Below are 20,144 nucleotides of genomic sequence, written 5' to 3' on the forward strand. Positions count from 1 at the left end.
AAGAGGTGCTAGATCACCATTGTTTTTTGTGGCTGAGTAGAACTCCATGGTATACATATACCACATTTTATTAATCCACTCATGCCATTTGACCCAACAATCCCATTGCAGGGCATCTACCCAAAGGAACAAAAGAAATTCTATAAAAAAGACATCTGCACTAGAATGTTTATAGCACAATTCACAATTGCAAAGATGTGGAAACAAGTGCCCATCAAATACATGACTGCATTTTTTTTTACTGGAGATATTCTAATTATGAAGCATTATAGTTCAATATGCTACCTTTATGCAACAAATGCACAAAATACCAACAATTGTTTTTTTCCATTCAATACGATGACACCTAGGTTAGATAAAGGCTAATCTTAAAAATACTGAGAATGAGGTAGGAAGGAATTTAAATGTATAGTTCTATTCTTTATTAAACAGCAACAATGAACAAACCTAACCATCATCATTAACAATAACAGCCATGACAAAGCACCTCAGCCTCAAAACACAAGTATTTTTAGTATCCCAAAGAAAGGTGCTTGCTTGCCTAAGGTTCCCCAGTAGTCTTCAAAGCTATATGCAAATATTCTGATTTACTGATTTAGCATACAAGGCTGCCATCTATTGCTTTTACTAAAGGCAAAAATCATTGTAAAATCTAACAATACTTATGACGTGAATTAAGATAAGGGTCATCAGTAATCTTAAAAATGTTTGCCACACATGGGCACAGAAAGAAGTAAAAATCTTTGGAAACCAAGAAAGGGGAAGGAAGAGGCGGGGAGGAGTAAAAACCCACCTAACAGGTACAAAGAACACTATTCAGTCAATGGGCACACTTATATTCCTAACTAATGCATTATAAAAGATATCCTTGTAACAAAAACATTTGCACCCCTTTAGTATTTTGAAATTTAAAAAATTCTAACCACAATATTAAAAAAGAATTTATATGAAAGAAACCTAAAAATACACAAAAAAATTAAACAGCACTATTCATCATAGCATACTTGGTATGTGTGTGACCAAAAGAAACTAAAAACCAAAATGCTTAACATTAAAGGGTTCATTACACTATGCTGTCATTAAAAATTACTATTGTGAAATATATTGATCTTATGTAAAGTATTTATGATAAATTATTGAATGAAAAAACTTTTATAAAACTATGAGACCAATGTTGATATTTTGAAAATATTATATACTCAAAAAGGAATAAAAAAAAGGTTTATATACTATAATGTTAAATAGTACTTAAACATGAATTATTCCTTTAATTGCAAAAAAAAATGCCCATTATGTATTCATGTTTAAACACTACTTTTTCTGGATTACAATTCATTTTGTTTGCCATACAGATAGATTATTGATTAGTGAGCATTAATAAAATAGGATATAAAAAACTTGGGAGGAAAAAGAATATTTTTCCTTCTGGATTATAAAAGGAAAGGATCTTCACAAGAAAAGTCATTTAATAGATAAAATCATTTATTAACAGAATAGGAAATGCCTATTTTTCTTTAAGAGGAAATCAATTTTAACAGACAAGTCACAGTAATTCTGCCAGGATGTTCTTGAGATTAGAGAATGATTTGAAGCTTCTTTTTATCTGCTACACCACAACTCAAATGTTTGATACTATAAAAACATAAGCCCATGCATGGAAACATTTTCAAGTATGAGAGCAGCCTGGTGATTGATTGATATACCATAAGAAAGTTATAATTCTTTGTCAGTTTTTCCAATGACACTGAAATATTTGCATTTTGTTCCAGTAGTGAGTGTAAATTATATCTGACATTTCAGTGAGAAATTTTACCTATTAGCATATATAGAGCAGTCATCAATAAATAATAAGCATACATTTAGTATATCTTTTACCTATCACCTATCAAAAACTAGTCTTAATTTTTTATAATAAATAGTAAGTGAACTGAAGTTTGTCACATATTTTCTCTCAGATTTTTATGACATGACTAGAAACTTTATTGAATAATATGTTGATTCAGAACTAAAACTCTAATCATAATATTCCCTGTCTCCATAAAATAGTATACTTGAATAACAGTATGCTAGGAAATTCTCTAAGAAATAAGGGAATGTGTCAATAATTTTATTGATTCTATTGAATTTATTTATATCTTATATACTTTCTAAAGAATCATTTCCTTGTTTTGTTTTTGTTTTTGTATAACAAACATGTAAGCAACTTTTTTGCTTTAGACCAAATTTTCTCAGAGTGCAAAGTCACTGCAGAACTAAAGCTGGTTGTATGAGTAGGGTTGTATAATTTCTTACCTTAGTCTGATAACACCTGAGACTTAAACAAAGACCAAAACTTGGGGGTCGATAGAGGCAACATTTATACTAATTATCTGTTTTAGCTCCTACTAACTGCTGGTGAGAATGGCACCTAAGAATCCCTCCATAACACCAATTTAATTTACAACATTGTGGAAATAGACTAGAAACAGAAGTATACACCGTGCAAAGCTGTGTGTAAGAAGAAAAACAAATATTATCTTCTGAGGCTCCAGAGAAAGCAAACTTCCCCTCCCAATATTGGGATCCATGAAATGGCCACAAAATTGAAAACCTTCAAATTAACTAAACCACCTCATGCATTATGGTGCAATACAACATATGTGGAAGTTGTTTGCACTCAAACTAGTATCTCATTTTTTACAAAAATATCAATTTTGTTCTACTTTCTTTTTTAGTGACTAATTTAGTGTAGGAACTTTAGAATCAGAGCTGTAAAGAAAAGGTAAATAACAAATAATGCATTAAAATTTCATAACTCTATTTATGGTAGCAAAAGCAGTCTCACACACAGAAAAACCATTCTGTACCTGAAGGATAATCATAAGTTTACGAAGGGATTAAAAATAAACAATTTTTATCTCTTGTAATTTTTTTCTTTTGAAACAAATGAAAAAATGTCAAAACTGCTATCTCCCCAATTTAAGTGATAGATTTCATTTACAATATTATTCAAATATTATTTTCTCAAAGAAAACAAGGCAACCTAGAGGCCCCATTGCCAGAGAAAGAAATTACAAAGGAAACAACCATAACCTGTAGCTTTTTGTCCTAATAAACTGGCTGAAGGAATAGATGGCCATTTGAACAAAAAATAACAGCAGAAGTTTAAGGAGGCTGAGGCTCAATTATAGTCATTCCAGAACTGACTAAACATTTTGTAACCTAAAACTGTAAGGCAACAGAAAGAGAAGATATTCTCTTTCAAGGCCTGACTTAGTGACCTGAAATATCAAGAAAAGGAAATAAATCAAAGCACAGAGGGGGAAAAACAAAAACAACAACAAAAAGGATGAAAACCATAAGAAAAAATTTAAGAGATCTGGAGAATAAATTCAGGAGACATAACTTGCAATAGTAGAGTTTCCAGACTGAGGAAAAGGAAGAGATGGAAGAGAGAAAGTAACAATTTAATAATTAAAAAAAAAAACAATTACCTCTGAGCTGAAGAATGACTCAGGTCTACAGATGGAAAGAACTCACTGAGTTCTAGGAAAGGTCATGCATGTAAGGGATCTATGCATAAAGAGATGCTTGAAACATGAATCACCAAATGGGTATGAAGCAAGCCGTCCCTGGGTCGGATTGGCCGAGACCCAAAGTCAGCAGAATGGGAGCCCATTGCTCGTTCCCACAATTAGCAGGACGTGACTTGTTGACCAGAAGAGAGAACTGTTCCTCTGGGCAAATGGCCAAGGACCCGTGGTCTCGCATGAGAGCCAAGGTTGTCTGTTATCCTGCACGTGGTGCCAGGCGTTGGAGATGGCCAACGACCTGTGGTTTCACACCCGAGCCAAGGTTGTCTGTTATCTGGATGTGGTAATAGACAGTAGAAGAGAGAATGTAAACATCTCCTTCTTGTCGTGCTATGCAACTAAGCCAAGGCGTCTTGTCATCCACAAACGGTAGCAAGCGTTGAAGGGCAATCTTGTGCTATGACTGGAAGAACAGGTGCTGTTGGCCCGTGGGAAGTCATGCACCTGAAAGTAGCTAGGAAAATAGCTGGCATGAGAAAATAGCTGTGGGACACTTGCCCAATTAAACAGTATAAAAATAAAATGACTGGCACTTTAAGGTGCTGCAGTCTTCAACCGTCTTTGTGTCTGTGTACTTTATTTTTCTGGGACTGTAGCCAACTCTGTCGTGTCTGCGTCTTATGTCTATGTCTTATGTGTTCATCCCCTATCCTGCAATCGGGCCACAACATGAGAAAATAAATGTGGTCATCTTAAAATAGAAAAGGGCTGTTAACAAGAGCACTAACTATGGCATTTTATACAACATAGTAATTTGCCACATCAATAAAAATTCCTCTCAACAACTTTGAATATCAACCACCCTGAATGTATATGGCAGAGTAGACAGTAGACATTAGGTGGCAGAAAAGCAGACAGACAACAGTGAACAGAGGATATGACATGATAGGAATTATGTGAAGCCAACCTGGAGCAGAAGTTACCAGCTGGAAACAAAGGAAAGTTGAGAGATGTTAGGCAATAGCAGAGAAAGAAAAGCAGATAAAGAACACACTGCTGGTGAGACTACAAATTAGTACAACCCCTGTGTAAAGTAATATGGAGATACCCCAAAGAACTAAAAGTAGAACTACCATTTGATCCAACAATGCCACTACCAGGCATCTACCCAAAGAAAATAGACACTCTATAAAAAAGACATCTACACTAGAATGTTTATAGCAGCACGATTCACAACTGCAAAGATGTGGAAACAACCCAAGTGCCCATCAATATATCAGTGTATTAATAAAATGTGATATATGTATACCATGGAGTTCTACTCAGCCACAAAAAACAATGGTGATCTGGCACCTCTTGTATTATCGTAAAGAGAGCTGGAACCCATGCTACTAAGTATCACAAGAATGGAAAAACAAGCACCACATGTACTCACCACCAAATTGGCATTAACTGATCAACACTTACGTGCACATTTAATAGTAACATTCATCAAGTGTCAGGCCGACGGAAGGGGGTAGAAGGATGGGTATATTCACACCTAAAGGATGTGGTGCGCACCATCTAGGGGAGGGACATGCTAGAAACTTTGACTTGGGCAGGGCAAAGGCAATACATGTAACCCAAACATTTGTAGTCCTATAATATGCTGGGGCAAAAAAAGGAAAAGAACAGGTGGCACAGAAGAGGAGTCAGGAAGATGGCAAACTACTATAGTGGCTGACAGGTATCAGACTCTGGAAGCACAGTGAGGCACTAAAAGGGACAGATGATTGATTTTCCAGGTCCCATGAGTTGTCTGCTGGAGTTGCCTTGCATGAGTTTGCAAGAGCTGATTGTGCTTCTCATTTCCCAACTCCACGTTCAGTAACTTATCTTGGTAGCTTGAAATTGGCCATGGTGGAGCAATGACACCACAGAAATTGGCAAATGCTACAAATCAGTTTGTTTGTTTCCTTTTGAAAGAGCTGATTATTAAACATTTACCAGCACATCACTGGTTCTGGCTATTTTGCTTCCAATACTATTTTATTTCCTCCTTAATCCCCCATTTTATTTACAAAATACTAACTACTAATGCCAATACTAACTACTATTTACTACTATTTACAAAATACTAATGCCAATTTGATAGTGAGTACATGTGGTGCTTGTTTTTCCATTCTTGTGATACTTTACTTAGTAGCATGGGTTCCATCTCTCTTTAGAATAATACAAGTTACTTTTACTGAGGTAGGATTGAGTTTTGTGGCTTTTTTTCCCCTATTCCCAACATCTCGGAAAAAAATAATGCAATTTTCTAGTTATTCTCTATATACAGTGAGATTTATTGAAAGTCTATTATTGATTAATCACTATAAATAATGCAATATGCACAATGGACTCAGAGGTAAATAAGACATCATACTTGCCTTCAGATCAATTACAGTCTATTGGAGGAACAGATTCGAAATCATGGCAATGTAGTGTCATAAAGGAGTTTATTTTGAAGGATAAAGAGGATTTACAGCAAAGAAAAATATAGTTAACTACTTGGAAGGAAGTAGTAGTGTTTGAAAATATTGCTAAGAGAATTTGATAATAGATCTTTGATTTTAAGGATGACTAAGCTTTTGTCACACAGAAAGCGTAGGAGTAGGTGCAAGATGTTCCAGGATAGAAGACAAAAAAAGGATTTAAGAGAAAAAGGATTAGAGGGAGGGTGTAAGATGTTACTAAAAGAACATGACAAAATTCAGATACAATAGTCTAAAATATCATTAAGTTCTTGCTCCTGGCAGTTTGTCCTTCTTAACAGTCACCATGAGATAGTATGAACTTCTCTCAGTTCAGTATTTTAGCCATCCTAGTATATTACTTCTGTGTTATTTTTCTATTCAACATACTGTATTTTAATCTCTTAAAAAACAGCATCTATTATCTTTCTCATGCTAACATCCTTTATGGGATCTCATACAATACCCTATGGTTAGAGGGACTGGTATATATCTGTTGATTTGAACATAATAAAGTGACATCATTGAGCACATATTGGAAAATACATTTAAAAAACACAATTGGTTTTGGTTCATAGTAAAGCTAAAGTTGTTCATTTTAGAAATAACAAAATTAAGTATGAGATGTACAATAAATTTTGTGACTGCTACATTATACTTGCAGAATTCAATCTGCTCATTTTTTTCCCAAAGAAATTATCACTTACCAATGCATTTGGCTATTTTGGATGGTAACCACTTAATTTTTTCCCCCAAATATAAAAGTTTTAAGTTTTTTATTCAAAAATAGTATCTTAAATTACCAAGCAATTTCTCCATTAGCATATCAAGATAAAAGCTGCTATAATATCTTTCATTTCACATCTTTATTGTTTTGGCTACAAAAATAGAATTCAGTTCTTTTCCTCTTAAAGGGAGAAGCGAAAGAAGTTGGTTCTTGATGCAAGAAACAGAGACTACCATACAACTTAGTAGTCCTCTTTCCCACTTTGAGCTTTGCCTACTTTATGTTTTAAACTACATTTAAATGTAAAAGGAAATATTGAGATTTAAAATGAAAAACTCCATTTAATGACCTTCCTGGCTCAGCTCTGTTAAAACTGAGTGAGAAGACCAGCCTGAGCAAGAGCGAGACCCCGTCTCTACTAAAAATAGAAAGAAAGTAATTGGCCAACTAAAAATATATATATATATATATATATATATATATATATATAATTAGCCAGGCATGGTGGCGCATGCCTGTCGTCCCAGCTATTTGGGAGGCTGAGGCAGGAGGATTGCTTGAGCCCAAAAGTTTGAGGTTGCTGTGAGCTAGGCTAACGCCATGACACTGTAGCCCGGGCAACGGAGGGAGACTCTGTCTCAAAAAAACCCCAAAAACAAAAAACAAAACTGAGTGAGAACCACCAGCTGCAGGTAGGTCTCTTGCTTATGCACCTGGAGGTCCCCTTGCAGTTAGCTCTCTAGCAACTTGATGTGGATGCTTTGCCCACTTGGAATCTGGCACTTATGTGTTTCCTTGGTTCAATGGATTCAGTGTCTAAGATTCTGGAGCACTATTTGGAACCAAGGCCTTCTTACCTTGCTAAATAAAATTTATAGGAGGCCATTCATTCAGACGGAGCTCCTGTACCCGGTGCAACAAACCAAACCCAATGGATGCTAAAGTCCACATCATCAAACTGAACCTAAAGTTGTTTATCTTACCTTCCGAGAAATCAGGACAATGAGCAATAATAGCTGTGGTGTTACTTTACACATATTTTATATGTGTGTATTTGTGTATGTGTGTGTGTTTTCAACCATGGTTCCTATAAAGTTTCATAACTCCCACAGTCATTGTTATAATGTTGAGGTTCTTCAGGCCTCAGGAGATAGATTCTCTCTTTCTCCTGTTCTCCTTTTACCTGCCCAAGGCAGGACTCTAATCTGACGGTGGGTCAAAAGACCCTTATTCCAGAGAAGGGCCAGCTCCATTTCCTGAAGAAAGGAATGCTACACAGAGAGGCCAGGAAGAATCTGAACAGACTAGTCTCACTGGGTTTAGATCATGTGCTTTTTGCCCGGCCACATTTCCACACAGTTGTCAATTATATCTATGGAATGAAGACCCCATAAAACCCCAAGACGATTGGGTTTGGAGAGCTTCTAGATAGCTGAACACGAGGAGATTCCCGGATGGTGGGGCACCCAGGTAGGGCATGGAAGAAGCTCCGTGCCTCTTTCCCCATACCTTGCCCTATGCATCACTTCACCTGTATCCTTTGTAATTTCCATGATCATCAATCAGTAAACATGTTTCCCTGAGTTCTGAGAGCTGCTCCAGCAAATTAATAGAACCCAAAGAGGTAGGGGGTAGTGGGATCCCCAACTTGAAGCCTGTTGGTCAGAACTTCCGGGGACCTGGACTTGTGACTGGTGTCTGGATGGGGGGTAGTCTCAGGGACCGAGCCCACATTCTGTGGGATATGACAGTATCTCCAGGTAGATAGTATCAGAATTGTATTAGAGGACACCCAGCTGGTATCTACTGCTTGGTGTGTGGGGAAAACCCCCACATTTGGTCACAGAAATCCTCTCCTGTGTTGATTGTTGTACATTTTAGAGGAAAGCACTGTTTGAGGAGTGTTTTTCCAAAAGCGATAGTCAAATTCCAAACAAGGCAATTTTAGATGGCATAATGAGGAAATCTTCTCTGCTTTAACCTTTTCTAGGAAAGTCACTTTGAAACAACCAATCTGCTTTTTGAATTTTGTTTCTGCTTTCTTGAGCCCTTTTCTGTTTATAAAACCAACCTCCTTTCCTCAGCTCATTGAACACTCATGCTATTCTATAGAAGGAAGTGTTGCCGTATTCTGGAATCACAAATAAAAGCCAATTAAGATCTTTAAAATGAATTTGTTGCAATTTTTTCCTTTGACAACCTCTTACCCAAATCCACTTTAAAAGTGGGACAAAATAATAAGAAACCATGGGAAATGTTTTTATAGAAAGGAAAATTACTTTGTTCTCTTATTATGAAAGAGGAAAAGAAAGTTACCTTCAAATTACTTTAAAGTATTAACCTGGGTTAAATCTCAGTTTTCATAAATTTATTTTTAGTTTCAATAATATATTCCTATCAGTGGGAAAAGTACATATAAGCCTCTTCTGGGCTCCTTATTTCATCATTTTAACCTAATGTTCTACTATACTTTCAAGAAGTACTTAATGAAACTTAAGAAATACTTTTATTCAATAAGTACTTTACAAAAATCTAAAATATGCAAAGCACTTTGCTAGGTATTTTACAGGGTGCAAAAAAAGTATATGTATGTGGCTCTTGTCCTCTAGCAATTCAAAATTCCACAATTTGCCATAACAAGAGCTAGGAACAAAATTTTCATATCTTTTCAAGTCTTCTAAGAAAACTGTAACAGAGTTCATGTGTGTCTGTGTCACAAGTACCTCAAAATTAAAATTAGAGGGTATCTGGCACATGACATAAAGCTGTCACTAATAAGCACACATACTACATAATGTCATAAAATATAAATCTATAGAGAGCTGGGAAACTAAGACACTGGAAAAACTTTCTTACTAGCAAACTTCAATTTAAAAACTTAAGTTGATTATTTTCATGCATATCATTCTCCAAAGTTCTTCCTAAAAATGTTAAAAAGTTGCTTGTATTTTTTTGCATAAGAGTTGAATTCAGAGACAGAAGTTAGGTTCATGAAAATAACTGCAAAATTACAGAAACCATGGAGATGGTATTCAGCATTTGAAAAGAAAGTATATGATTTTAAGTATATGATTTTAAAGTATATGATTTTATAGTAAACATTTTCCTATGTATTTTAAAAGCTAGGTTTTTCGGTAAAGTGGAAACATTTTGAGTAAAACAGGAAAAATATTTCAGAACTGTAAATTCCTTATTACATACAATTTAGCCAAAGGAGAAAGTATTGCTAGCTTTTTCCCCGTGCTTAACTTTAACATGAGGTAACTGATGGTCCTTTTATTCACAATTCCTGTAGGAGGATCAAGTTTTTCATTTATTTTATTTAATACAAACCATAGTAGGCAGTGTTTGCACTGATAATAGTTCTCTTCCAACTCTGTTGATACCTCAGTTGGGCTTTCTTTAAAATGTAGGTATACAATTTGGCCATGTATATGTAAGAGTATACAGCATTAAACAGAACACATTCATTTTTCTTGTTTTCAAAATATCTGTAAAAGTGTGGAGGATATAATAGACAAGGCTTCTTCAGCTTTTTAGCATTTGCCAGAATAAAGTACTAATGAAATCGAGCTAATGGGTTTGAGTCATTTGAATCCAAATTTAACAAGTATTCACTGACTTACAATTGTGTAAAAGACACTTCTAGGTGGGATGGCAGATACAGAAAGAGTACAGTAATGTGATGTACGGGGGTAGGAGGGATATGAGGTAAATATGGAAAAATAAACATATGACAATAACTATAGCAAGAGTAGAATGAGTTCTACAAAAAAAAAAAAACAAAAAAAAAAAAAACTAACTAAGAGATACATTTGGCCTTGACTATTATTTGTTTATCAATATCTACCTGTTCCTCTGTTACACAACCCTGATGTCACTTGGGCAGCAATGTATCCAATTAGCACATTACACTTCCCAGCCTACTCTGCAGTGAGCTCTGGCCAATGAGACGTAAGCAGAAGTGTGTGGGGTTTCCAAGGTGGCTCTTTACATAAAGAGATTCAGTTAGCAAGTACTTTGCTTTTTCATTCCCCATTTCCTTCCTGCTACTACCTGGAGCACAGATGTGATGGGAGGAACTCTATTAGGTGTATTAGACTATGAGGTCGCCTTCGAAATGGAAGCAGGAGATGAAGAAAGCAGAGTGAATGATAACAGGAGTTGGGGTGGCAGGCAACTTCCAGGAGCAGCCCTGACCCCTGTGGACTGCCCACCTTCAGATCTATTTTATATGTAAGATGAAATCCAACAGTACTTAAATCACTGTTATTTTGTTTTCTGGTTTTGTTTTATTATTTTCTTTGTTTTACTTTTTTAGCTGAAAGCCATTTCTACTAAAACAAGGTGCCAAAAATGCTAGCAAGCTTTCAAGTCAGAAAAATGCAGTTAAGGGAAACAATGAGTATATAAAGAAGGAGACTATTTTTGAGCTGAATGTTGAATGACCTCACCACAATGGGTTGCATCAACCTAAAATTCAACTTTCTTTTTCCTGGAACAGGTTGTACCTTGAATGACACACAATTGTCGGGCTAATTCTATGTTACCTGTGTAAATTGGATAAAGACAGGGACTGAGCCAGAATAAATTTGTGAACGGAATAAATTCTGTTTTGACAAGATAATTCATTATAACAGAACAGCATAGCTTCATGATTTTTATTAATATAAACAATTCTAATAAATCCTTAATCCTCTGTATATGACATGTAGGCACACATATATGCACTTAGGCAAATGTGTACATTATATACATTATTATATACATATAAACATAAGTATTAAAATAAAACAACGTGAAGTAGCAATATCTTTTAGCAAATAGATATTCAGTTGCAGTCATTGTTGCATGCGCTAGAGAAATGTTGATGAATAAGTCCCCACCCATGTAAACACATGCATACAATGTAATGTCAGGTCACAAAGGTTTTGTTCTATAAAAAATAATAAATACCATGAAGAAAAATAAAGCAGGAAAAGCAGCTGCATATGACAGCTATTTTAGGACAGTAGTTATGAGAGTCTCATTTGATGAGCTGATACTGTTGCAGACTCATAAAGGCAGTGATAGAATGAGCTATAGATCATAGCAATCTGGGGAAAGGAAGATGTAGACAAAAGAAAAAGTTAGTACGATCATCCTTAGGAGGGAGAGAACTTGGCATGTTTGGGGTAACAACATGAAGGTCAGCACTGCCAGATCTAGAAAAGACATGAGAGAAATTGGAGACATTAATAATATCGGAAAAGCTGCCACCGGCTAGAACATGTAAGGCCTTGGCAAGTTGTTTCACTTTAATCTTGAGTTTGATGTGAAGGTATTGAAGCATTTTAAACAGGGGCATGGAATAGTTCAATTTGTTTTTTAAAAAGATCACGCTGGCTCCAATGAGGAAAATGGAAATAGGGGAGACAAGAGTGGAAACAGAAAGACCAGTAAGAAACCACTGCAAGTGGTCTGGGTGAGAGAGGATGATGATGGTAGTATATGTGGAAGAAACCAACAGATTTGGAATATATTTTTATATTCTCAAGGCAGAGCTCAAAGAACTGCTGATGGAATGAATGTGGAAAGGAATGAGGAAAATCAAGAATGAATTTCTATTCTTTTTTTTCTTTTCTTTTCTCTCTCGTTTTTTTTTATTTCTTGCCCAAGCAACTAAAGAAAACCATAATATGTTACCTCAAAATATGCCTCTTTGACATAAAATTATTTTTTAGCTGAAGGCAATAAGAAGTAGCAAATGGAGGAAATGCTCTCTCTACCCTTCTCCTTTTCTGCCTAAAAGCAGGATACAAATTCTCCTTCACTGCAGACAACTCTAGACTTTTATCAGCTCAGAGAGGCAACAGAGGAATCTGCAAACAAACCTGACTCCATTAGTTTCTGCCCATATATTCACCTTCTCATAGTCTCTTTCTTGCCCTTAGAAGCCTAGAACATCTTTCCTTTGTCTTGTCATATCTTTGTTCTGTCAAGTAAAATAGTATTAGTCTACATTATTGATGCTATATAATCCAGAGTTCTAGTTAAGTGCTTTGAGTTACTTTTTGTTGAAGTTTCTCCCACATCCTGTGCTCAACATGTTAACACACTGTTTTTCTCTTGTTAATCTGTCTTTTGTTACAGGGGTACATTCCAAGTAAGAATTTACTAAGGTTGAGGAAAAAAATTATGTTTTATTTTTATACAATGAAAGGGTTCAAGGAAACCATTTATTGAAATTAGGAAAGAGATTTGGAGAGAAATAGATTTAACACAATGAGGCGGGTATAAATGGGTAAATCAAAAGTTTTGAATGATTCTGTCAATTTAGAGATTCCTAGTTGCCATCCATGTGGAGATGAGTAGGCATTTGTATATAGAGGTCTAGAACTCAGAGAAATCTGGGACTGATAAAATAATTGATAAGCATGAGTTTTAGATGGCATGATATCACTCAGGAAGTGAGTATACCTGGAGAAGAGAACAGGCAGCAGGGGGAGGACTGAGATGGAGGGCAATATGATATTTACATATTGGTTTATCTCACCTGAGATCAACCTCCAAATCTGTCACCTCCCAGGAAGAAAACCACCTCCACTGTTTGGAAAATGACTCATTAGAAATTAGAGCATCAAAATATTAAAAAATAAAATTGTAACTATTACCTACCTATGCTGATTTGAAGGTTGGCTGTTAACATGACTTAGGCTCATGTTTACCTGAACCTCAGGAAGCAATCTAGGTGAAGTTAGGGAGGAAAGACTCTCATCTTCTGTAAATTCAGAAGACAGTATTTCTTAAATTCCAAGGTAAAATGATTAATAAATTATTCCACAGAAAGAGAAGAATTCATTTTTCAATTTAAGAAGAACTGCATGTATGTTACTAGAGAAGTAGCATAGTATATTAGTCAAAAGAGTGAGTTTTGAATAAAGTCTGGCTTTGACATTTATTAAAAGCATACTGGACATGTTAAAGTCTTTGAGTCTCCATATATTCTTATAGAAAATGGGATGAAAAATGCCCAGCTTAACTCATGGGGTTGTGGTAAAGTTTTCTGGAGAAGAACACGTAAAACACAATAAAATGTGTCTAGCCCATTGGAAGTCCTCAATAAATTAAAACTTGTGTGGCAAATATCTTTTAGATAAACCAGGCGTTCAAAGAGGCTTGTGAATTAGCAGGCACAACACTCCAAACAGATAACTTCTGAGTAAAAACTTGGAACATGGTCCACTTTAAAAGCACACCTACATATACTAGAATATTGAATAGATTTATAACTTTTAATGTTTTAAAACAGATTTTATGTCCCATATTCTTATTTTTAAAAAACCTGTCAGGTTATTTATAAGGTGAAGTCTAAAATATAAACACAGATGTAAAATAATGCCTTGTTATTCAGAAAGAGGAACACATAGTTTTGAAAGTATCACAAGAATGGAAACACAAGCACCACATGTACTCACCATCAAATTGGTATTAATAGATCAATACTTATGTGCACATACAGTAGTAACATTTATTGGCTTTCAGGAAGGTGGGAGGAGGGAGGAGGGAGGAGGAGATGGGGTATATTTACACCTAGTGGGTGCAGTGTGCATCATCTGGGGGATGGATGCTTGAAGCTCTGACTCTGGCAGGGCAAAGACAATATATGCAACCTAAACATTTATACCCATGTAATATGCTTAAATTAAAAATTAAAATGAAAAATAAAATGAATTCTATAAGAATAAATTTTAAAAACCTCTATTTAGAAAACAGATTACTCAAAATGAATATATTACATAAAGACACCAACACAAAGCAAACAATTGAAAATACAATCGCACAAATCAATAATTCAATAAGACAGATTCAAATACTTTAACAACTATTTAATATCCTATTAACTACCATTACTCTTTGTAAGTATTTTTCATTGCTTCCTTAAATCACTATTTGTATTAATGTTTCAGTATACTTTTTTCCCCTCAAGGAGCTTTTGAGAAAAATGTAAACACCATATGTTACATAGTGCTAGGACAAAATTATAATTACTTACTCAAGTCAATAGGTAATTTTAATCTAAATGAATGTAAAGTTATTTTAGAAGCAGCTGTAACCAGTTAAACTGTTTTCACCATCTAAAAATGTATTAATTAAATTATGTAGCTAATAACCTAATTATTCAATATGAATATACTGAAAAACTGAATTTTGTATATATTAATAAATCTCATGCTATATTTTTTTACTAAAGCTTTAAAATTAACTTAAAAGATTATAAAGTAATGATATTAAACCATGTGGCTCATGGATATCTCTCTTCTTTATGTGTGTACTTCTTATGTGTATATTCTTCTCTTAAAGATAATTTTAGAACATGTGAATCTCTTGACATATCTGAGTTTATGCACCAATTTTTACAGAACTTCACTGAACCTTTTAGCAAATGTTTGCATGAACTAAGTGGAGTAAAAAAAGTTATTCTAAGTATATTTCCCATAATACCATAATGATTACTAATAAAAGTTCTGATGCTTTCCTAATAGCCAGGGCTTTATTCAGACATATTTCAAAGAAGAGATAATGCCAAATTCTTTAACAAGACCTATTCTTAAACACTTCATGATTAGTGTCTGTGTGAAAAGGAAAGGAAAAAAGTTAAAACAAAATTCATAATCCTAATTGCCATTTTGTCCTATCAAGCTAAGTAGATACAGGCACTTATCATTCACTAATATTCATATAAAATTGAATATTTACTCTTTATTATGTTTTATAACCAAGTGTACAGTGTTCACCTTGCTTTTAAAATAGAATTATTCTTAAAAGTTCTTTCAAAAATGAATATAAAAGTTATATATCTCTATCTATATGAACAGAAAGTAGAATGAAAGAAAGGAACATTTTAAGATAAGAAGTTCCTTGTAATGTCTATGAGCACTTTGAGTGTAAGATACTGGGCTATAAGGACAATAGACACCTCCCAGCTTCTGTTTACTGCTTGTTTGCTAACCACAAGGCATTATGAGTGTATTATGGGATGCAGAAAAAAAAGACAAAGAGAGCAGAAACCTGAGTCTCTCAGCTGGGACCCGGAACAGGTTAGGGCCTATCAGGGGCAGGCTGAAGTGAAAATCACTGTGGGGGTGAATGCATGACCAGTGTGTAAACAACTAAGTTATAAAAGGGGACTAACACACAAAGGAGGGTCCCTGCCCGGAGAAGAGGTCACTGCACTGGCACTCTGGGGGCTCGGACCCTAGCTCGAGCTGGACAATAAAGCTCCTTTTGATAATTACAGCCTCGGTGACTCTGTCTCTCTGTCCTGCGGCCTTGTGAATCTCGAATATAACATTGAGAACAGACAGCAGGTGAAGAGGGAAACTGGGCAGCACAGTGCCAGAAATCTGACACCTGAGCCAGCAGTGCAGCTCCCCACTCAGACAACCCTGCTTTTACTCTGGGACTGTGGGAAAGCTACGCACCTGTGAGAGTGGCAATAAAGATGGGGCTGACAGCCAGAGGACAGGCTGAAAGGATGCCACCCACCCAGGCAACTTCTCCTCCCATCCCTAGCAGAGACTAGAAGTTTATTCTCTTCACAAAGAAAATTAGGTAAACTCTGGACTAAAGAAACAGGCAAACCTGAGAAAGGGAGCATACTACTGCGATCAAGTAGATTAAATTAAATCCTCTACACTAAACACTGAAAATGTAACCTCATCCCTTTTACATTTTATTGCTTTCCATGTGGTGCTATAGTCTATCCCCTCCAGGCAGGCATCTTGCCTGGTAGTTTGTCCATATCTGCGTATGGTTTGCTGACCTTTCAAGAAATTCTGCAAGACAGGGGTCACCAACCTATAGTGAGCTGTGTGATTATATCAGTATATATTACAATGTCATAGTAATAATAGAAACAAAGTACACAATCAATAGAATGTGCTTGAATCATCCTGAAACCATTCTCCCATCCCTTTCAGATCCATGGAAAAACTGTCTTCCATGAAAATGGTCCCTGGTGCCAAAAAGTTTGGTGACTGCTGCAGTAAGCTATCAAATATTCCATAACAAAATCCTTCCTATTTAAACTAGCTAAGGCAAAGTATTTTGGCAGCATTCATCCTGGGATTGCAAAGATGGCTCTACATATTTATATTTGTTAATAAAAGAAATACATAAGCCCAGTAGAGTTATGATCTCAACAGATGCCAAACCTAATAGAGGGATGCTTTCTTATAATTTTTTTCTTTTCTTCTTCTTTTTTTTTTTTTTTTTGGTTTCTCTCTTCCATCTTCTTCTCTCCACTCTATCTCTCCCTCTGCCTCTAGCTTTATTTCTATCTTTACGCCTCCTCAGTTATACAAGATAAATGGACAATTAGAATCACGGTTGAAACAAAAACACTACACACTCTCTGTAGTACAATAGTTAAAACCACAGTCTTGAGAATTTTAAAGACCTGGGTTGGAATGTCAACATCTCCAGTCAGAATAGCTTAACTATTCTAAGTTTCTATTTTCTTATCTGTAAAATAAGACAATAATCCTGTGTATTGATGATTGATACTTTAATGAAACAGACAGCTTTCAGGATTTCCAATTTGGAGAAATGAGTCTGTATCTAAAACTTCCAGGGATTGGCTACGAAAAATCTCAAGAAAGGCAATATTTATAAACCTAAATAGGAAGTTAGCAGTGGCCAGGCGCAGTGGCTCACGCTTGTAATCCTAGCACTTTTGGAGGCTAAGGTGGGAGGACTGCTTGAGGTCAGGAGTTACAGACCAGGCTGAACAACATAGTGAGACCTCGATGTAATGCTGAATACTCTATTTTTAAAAAAGGCTTTGGTCTCTTTGGTCAAATAGCTCTATGTGAAAAGAGATGTGCAGAGTTCCCAGATCTCCCAATTGTTTAAAACAAGACTGGATGGATTTTTGTGGGAAATGTCCTGATTTTTGAACAACTAGCTAAACCAAACACTACAGCAATGGGTTTTAAACAGTAAGCACAAGTTTAGTGGAAGCGGAACAGTAATATTGGGGTAATAAAGAACTGAGTATGCATGTGGGGCTTAGACTGTCTTTCAGTGCAGATGCGATTTTGTTTAATTTGAAAAATTCCAATACTAATAGAGTTGGAAAACACTGCCTTATTGGGAAATAGAAACATCTCGTCGCAAAAAAGATTTAATTGTCTCTCTAAAGGCCTACCTCTCTCAAACCCTGGGATATTCCTTAGGATGCCATCCATTTTTTCCATATTTAATTTAATAGATCTTACTGTGATATATTCCTAACAATAGCCAATTTCTCATCTAACATTCAAGTCAAGAATACAGGCATAGATGTCAGTGGGAAAGTAATTATTAATTTTTTTTTGAGACAATGTCTTGCTCTGTCTCCAGAACTACAGTACAGCTACAACCTCTAACTCCTGGCCTCTAGCAGTCCTCTTGCCTTAGCCTTCCAAGTAGCTAAGACTACAGCCACATGTCCATGTCAGCATGCATGGCTAATTTTTTTTTTTTTTTTTTTTGTAGAGAAGGGGCATCGCTCTTGCTCGGGCTGGTTCCTGGATTCATGCAATTGATTCTTGTGCCTTGGCCTCCCAAAGTGCTAGGATTTCAGGCATAAGCCACTACACCTAGCCTACTAGTTTTTTTGTTTTGTTTTGTTTTGTTTTATAACATATCATTTGTCTTTATTTCAAACAGTATGGCTAAAATCAACTTAACATGGATGTCATTCCAAAGATAATGTTTAAAGGAGAGTATTCACCTTGATAATGGTGAATTATCACATGACCTCAAACAGGTCATGTGTTCTCCTCCAGCTATTCTGAGAGCTCCCAAAATCAACCATTTTCTTGGTTGATTTTGATTTTAGTAACCTAATTACTTCCCAGGAGAAAAGGAAAAATCAACTCCCTCAACCAGCCACCCACGCTTATCTCTGTTGGCCCTGTTCTTCCAATACTAAAGTGGATGGCAACAGGGTTGGGTGCTGGAATCAGTACATTTCAGAAAAGGAAGGCAAGGTAAAGAGATTAATCATATTTTAATGCGAAAGAGCAGGCCACATTCACTGGGAATGAGAAAAAAGGATAACCATTTTTTCTCGTTCCCTTGTTAATCGAACATCATAATTTCAGTCGAAGTTTAAGATACATATAAATTAAAATATCAAGTTTTTTCAGGACATGGTTATAAAAAAATTTAACTGTCTTCTATGTGTTAAATACTTTGCGACACATTTTTGAGGTCATAATGTACTATACTGTTAAGATACTGCTCAAAATACTTGCTATGTATTTTGTGTTTATATAAAGATAAATAAGTATTCTATTACTCATTTACAGGATGACGATTTACAAACTAAAAAGAAAAGAAGCAAATACTAGAGTTTTATCTCATAATTTCAAACTTTAGATACTTTTAAACACTAGTGAGATGATATTATTTTGGAAAAAGGTAAATAATATTCCTTTCTCAAAAGAGGTAGTAAATTAAGAGATACTTAATACTATAACTATATTGGTCATCAAAAGCCAATATCAGGCCGGGCATGGTGGCTCACGCCTGTAATCCTAGCACTTTGAGAGGCCGAGGCGGGCTGATTGCTCAAGGTCAGGAGTTCAAAACCAGCCTGAGTGAGAACCCGTCTCTACCAAAAATAGAAATAAATTAATTGACCAACTAAAAATATATATACAAAAAATTAGCCAGGCATGGTGGCGCATGCCTGTAGTCCCAGCTACTTGGGAGGCTGAGGCAGTAGGATCGCTAAGCCCCGGAGATTGAGGTTGCTGTGAGCCAGGCTGACGCCACGGCACTCACTCTAGCCTGGGCAAAAAAGTGAGACTCTGTCTCAAAAAAAAAAAAAAAAAAAAAAAAAAAGCCAATATCATATATTATAAACACTTGGAAGTTTTAATTGGCTATAAACCAATTTACATTAACCAAAAAACAATAGTGATCTTTTAGAACCCATCAGAGAAACTTAATTATATTTATATTACCTTTATGTCAGCATATTCTGAATATATCTGACCTTTTTTTAACCTGTTAAAAATTTTTTTAACCTCTGTTAAAAAATACATTAATTTTCAAAGACTGTAGTCATCATCAATGTATTAAAAAGAGAAAATAGTTTCTGATGAAGCTTTGAGAATTCAATTAAAGTCTTGTTAAAGATATGTTTCTGTAAATTTTATCCTATGTACCATAAAGTGGAAATATCAAGTAACATTAAATTTTGCAGCATTAGTATTATTTTCTCATTTTGTTGTGTAATAAAAAAGGAAATATTTCTTGATAAATAATGTTATCAAAATATCGTTCAATATTTAACAATTCTCTGGTATAGATATGAGCTTGTAACAATTATTTGCCTATCATTAACAAAACTAGTCCATAATTACAAAACTATAT

The 20,144-nt window shown here is 35.3% G+C and overlaps 1 protein-coding gene across 3 annotated transcripts in view; it reads right to left on the reverse strand.

Moving 5' to 3' along the window:
• CCSER1 (coiled-coil serine rich protein 1) overlaps positions 1-20,144 on the reverse strand; it is an 899,545-nt gene that overhangs the window by 502,350 nt on the left and 377,051 nt on the right. The gene's annotated exons all lie outside the window — the stretch shown is intronic.

Source organism: Microcebus murinus, chromosome 29, assembly GCF_040939455.1.
Source record: "Microcebus murinus isolate Inina chromosome 29, M.murinus_Inina_mat1.0, whole genome shotgun sequence".
Lineage (NCBI taxonomy): Eukaryota > Metazoa > Chordata > Mammalia > Primates > Cheirogaleidae > Microcebus > Microcebus murinus.